Source organism: Cryptomeria japonica, chromosome 2 (assembly GCF_030272615.1).
Source record: "Cryptomeria japonica chromosome 2, Sugi_1.0, whole genome shotgun sequence".
Classification (NCBI taxonomy): Eukaryota; Viridiplantae; Streptophyta; class Pinopsida; order Cupressales; family Cupressaceae; genus Cryptomeria; species Cryptomeria japonica.
This window is the reverse complement of record NC_081406.1, coordinates 581,203,726-581,208,744: the sequence shown is the minus strand read 5'-3', so window position 1 is coordinate 581,208,744 and position 5,019 is coordinate 581,203,726.

Below are 5,019 nucleotides of genomic sequence, written 5' to 3'. Positions count from 1 at the left end.
GAGGATTATGATGCTGAAAGGATGAAGAACTTGAGGCTGCAAGAAGAATTGAATTGTACAATTGAATTCATTCTTATCTTTCAAGAAAGGTTATCATTTGCTCAAGCCAAGAGAACAGAACTTTTGCAAAAACCGGATGATGAAGAGAAGAATGCTCTTAAGGAACAATGTTAGAAATTAAGTCAATCAAACATACTCATGAAGAATGAAATGCAAGATCTGACTATGAGGTTGTCAAAAGATATTGAGGATATAAAGAAGAAGGAATATAATCTTGTTATATCTCTAAAGAACAAATTTGATGAATGTGGCAGATTGACTCATGAGAATAATTTGTTGAGAACTAATTTGGCACACTCCTGGAACAATGAACAAGAACTTGAAAGACAAATAACTACTCTAAGAGATGATCTAACTACTGCAAGTGAGTATAAAGAAAAGTTTAGGATCAGTGTTGCACAGTTGGATGACTTATTGAAAAGACAAAGACAAATTGATGATTCTAGAGGACTTGGATTTGTACAAGTGAAAGCTCTGGTACTGCAAATGAAGATCAGGCAACCGGTATGAAGAGCTCATCAAAATGGAGGAAACCGATAAGGAAATCTAATGCTTATAAATTCAATGGTAGATGTTTTTTTTGCAATAAATTTGGGCATATGGCTAAACAATGTAGAAATAAAGGAAATCAAAACTACAATTTTGTTCCTAGTCAATGCACAAACTACAAGAAATATGGTCACAGATCAGAAGATTGTAGAATGAATGTTAAATGTCATGAATGTGGAAAGTTTGGACATTTTGCTAATCATTGTAGGTCAAGAAATGATACTAGATATATCAAAGCAATTCAGAAGAACAATGTTACATGCTATACACATAACAAAATAGGTCATATTGCTAAGTATTGTAGAAGAAAGACTCAACCGGTTAATAATGATAAAGAGAATGAGAAAGGAAAGAGGAAAGTAGATGAAATACAACAAGATCACACCAAGAGATGGGTTAGGAAATTTGAAGAACCAAGTGGAGATGGATCTACACTAGTAACTCCACTGGTAGAATAGGGTATTCCTCCACTAGTAGGAAATTTCACCGGTAACTAAGGCATAAGCCTTAGGGGTTGGAAAAGTCATTGCTAAATTTTGCATATTACCCTGGAAGAGACTTAAGGTGATCTTGAAAGTTGTGTTCATCATCAATGAAGGTTCACCTGACACATGACTTTGAAACCGACATCTATAGGGTTGTTGGTGAAGCATTTATTACAAAAAATAGGGTTTTATTTGTTGATAAAAGGGGGTAAGTGAATTCATTTTCACTCATCGAGCATTCAAGCATTCAAAGAAAAGTAAAGGCAAGTTAAGAGCAAGAAAAAGCATTATGAAAGGATTTTGAGTAGTTATCTGAAGCATTCAATCTTCCACTAGACTTCACTTTTAGGTATTTTTTGAAATGGCATCTGGGTCTTCATCTCCTACTTTTATTGCAAATCCTACCATTGTTGAAGTCAAGGATAGGTTAAGGCCAGTATTTAAGGAGGTTCCCAAAATTGTTAAAAAGGAAGACTCGACAGGAGCATTTTCTAGGGTTCCTGATGACGTAATGTATGTTGAAGATGTGAGGGCATACATTCACTACACCCTTGATGATTTGGGCACAGAGGACATCAAAAGCATGTATCAATCTGTTATACTAGGAGACTCTAGAACCATCAAAATAGAATACAAAATAATTGAGGATCTAGGGTTAACCGATATTCTATACATACCTAAATTCAAAGATGAGGTTATCAGATACATTTTGAGCAGGGTTCACAACAAATTTATTTGGCTAGATAGGCCTTACATGATCATGAAGGAGGCTATTCAAGATGTCACCGGCTTACCCAGGGTTGGACAAGAACCTGGCAAGAAAATTTCCAACACAGAGGTCAAGAAACTAACCGGTGCTACACCTGATAATAGATCAATGAGAGTAGGCACAATCACCGACATAGATATAAAGTTTGCAAGCATGATCATAGGTTACAAGGTAACTCAATCCAATTGATTGAATTATGTTGCTAGTTCATGCATTCATGTTGCATATCAGATGTTGAGGAAAAATGTGAAGTATGATTTATGTGAATGGATGATGAGTGAGTTGATTTTAAACCTTGGTAAGATTAAAGGAATCAAGAAAGACACTTTTAGATATAGAAACTTGATTGCTTGTTTAATTCTTTACTTCCTAAATGAGCTACCCAGTCTAGGGAAGAAGCATTGGGCTCATGACATATATGGTAGGTTTGCAGATCAAGGATGCAATCACCGGTCTTGGTACCGGTAGAGATGAAAAACTCTGGGGGTATTTTAAGACATTTCAAGAAAACATGAGGCAAAGGGAGAGAATTTCAAAGAATATTGTGGAGAAGTATTCCACTCATATCTGTTTCATGGTAAAAACTGATGAAACTCTTATGGAAGCAGTTGAACCTAGGCAAATCTGGACTGAGCTTGGATATGAGGTAGATGATAACATTTTTGAACTCTATGCAAAGATGATGTTAGATGCCCCATTAGATGATAAGACAAATAATTTTGGTACAACGGGAGAGAAGGCTCTTGAAGTGAAAACTAGTTTTAACAGGAAGAGAAGAGAGAAGAAAATAGAAAAGATGTCTGCATATGTACAAGATGTGATTTATAAGATAGACACTCAACTCGGTTCTAAATCCAAACAAGCAGCTAAACCAGCAGAGGTTGGTACTACAGAAGTGAACAAGCCACAAGTTCACATTTCCCCTATCACTTCTGACTCTGATTCTGAGGATAATGAACCTTTGGCTTTTAGAAGGGTACAAAGGAAGAATGTGATAAAACCACCAGTAGAGCAGAAGAAGGCAGAGCTTAGGAGGAGACTTGCTAGAAAGGAAACTAAGTCTACTGCACCTCCACCACCGACAAGGAAGCCTATGCAAAAGAGGAAACCAGTCACATCGGCTACCACAAGCAAAACAAAGAAGGGTGATGATACTAGAACCGGTAAGACCACAATGACCTGTGCTGAGCTTGTTGATGAAATTACAAAAGATGTAATATTGAAAAATGTCAGAGTATTATAAATATTTAGAAGTGAATAAGAAAAATGAATTAGAAGAGGATATTTTGTTGTATATAAACATTTATAAGAAAACCTTAGTTGAAATCTTGAAGGAGATACCTTTATCCTTGTATAATAAACTTGAGGCTAGGAGACTTGATGCTATCAAGAGAGATAGGGAGATCAAAGAATTTGTACTTTTGAAATTATGTGGTGCTGTAAATAATGAAGAAATGAAAAAATGTATAGACACTGCAAATAGGATAGTTTTTAGTAGCAAATCGCGATAGATAAGCCTTATGATGGGGAGAGTAAATGAGGTGATAAATGAGACAAGTAAGGGATGGACCAAATTCTTGTAGAAAAACCTAAACTTTCTCACATCTCAAGAAGAATTCACAAGGGCAACAACTTCCACAATTCCTAACAAATCAAAATGGAAGGGTATTTTGGGCAGTTCAACTCCAATTTTGACACAACCAACAGTAACTATAGATATTCAGACAGAACCGATAGCTAAGGAGAGTGTATAGTTTGTACCAACACAAACCATATTTGAGCAAGGCAATGTACAAGACACTAGAAATATTGTGGATAATAATCCACTGATAGTAACCAACACTGCACCAAGTGGCGAAGCCACCAGTGCAAAAGAGGTTGAGATGGACAAGGTAAACACAATTGAGTCCATACTGGGAGGTAAAACTGATTCCCCAACAAAGGTTTTGGCAATTGATAGTTCTTAGGTTGAGAAGAAATCAGTCTCTAAGTTGAGTCCAACTGAGTTAATGATGATGGCTACTCAGAAATTACTGAAGGAAGGTATTATAGATAAAGGATTAATAGATCAATCGATCTCAATATTTCACAAACTAATACCTGATTGTCAGATTGAAGATGGAGCAAGACCTTTCGGTAAGCTCAAGACTCTAATAGAGCATATCTCTAATAATTTTCAATCTCTGAGGTAGATTACAGACCGATAGGCTTTTGGATAATTTCATAGCAGCAAAAAGAACAACTTTTGATAAGATTATATAAACACAGAAGAATAAAATTGAGGACAAACTTAATCCTATTGAGGTTTGTTTAAAACAATGTACAAATATCTATAGAGTGTTTTGTAACATAGAAAGTATTACGGCTAATATAGATAGCAGATTGAAGGAGTTATATGATAAGATGGCTAAAATTGTCAATTCTTTTGATGGATTGACTGCACTAACTACCTGACCACATTTGTTGATGGACAAATTTTGTCCTTAGAGAACCAATTTTTTTCTTTTGAGAAGGAGAGAGATAAAATCATGCGAAGAGAAAGAAATCTAAGAGGATTGGTAAGTCCTAGACTAGATTCATTGGGTGTTCATAAGAAAGAGTGCATGGACATGATAGCTAAACCCACACTGATAGATATCCAAGAGAAGGAAACACTTTCCCACTTACTAAGTGGACTTGCATCTATTTTTGATACTTTCAAATCCGACTGGGATGCATATCTTTAGTTATTACAAAAGGCATACCTAGAAATCTTGAAGAAGACTAACCTCTAGTGAAACTAACAGTATTCTTTTGTTCTTTCACCAGTCTTTGGCATTAATGTCAAAGGGGGAGTATGCACATATGTGAAAAATATAAGAGAAAATATCAGTAAAAAATATTAGAGAAAAATATTTTTTGTATTAAGTATCATAGAATCACAAAGCTCATTTTTTTCTCATTTGAGCAGCACCAAACTAGAAACAATAATTGGAAGACCAAGGGTCACAACTTAGAAATCCACTTTAAATGATGAGACAAATGCAAACAATGGAAGACCAAATGTCACAACTTAGAATTCTACACAAAGGTGTCCCTCATGAGAGTTGAACTTGGGTCTCCATATTGAGAACTCAATGCTTTAACCAACTAAGCTCAACCCCTTGGACAGAGAAA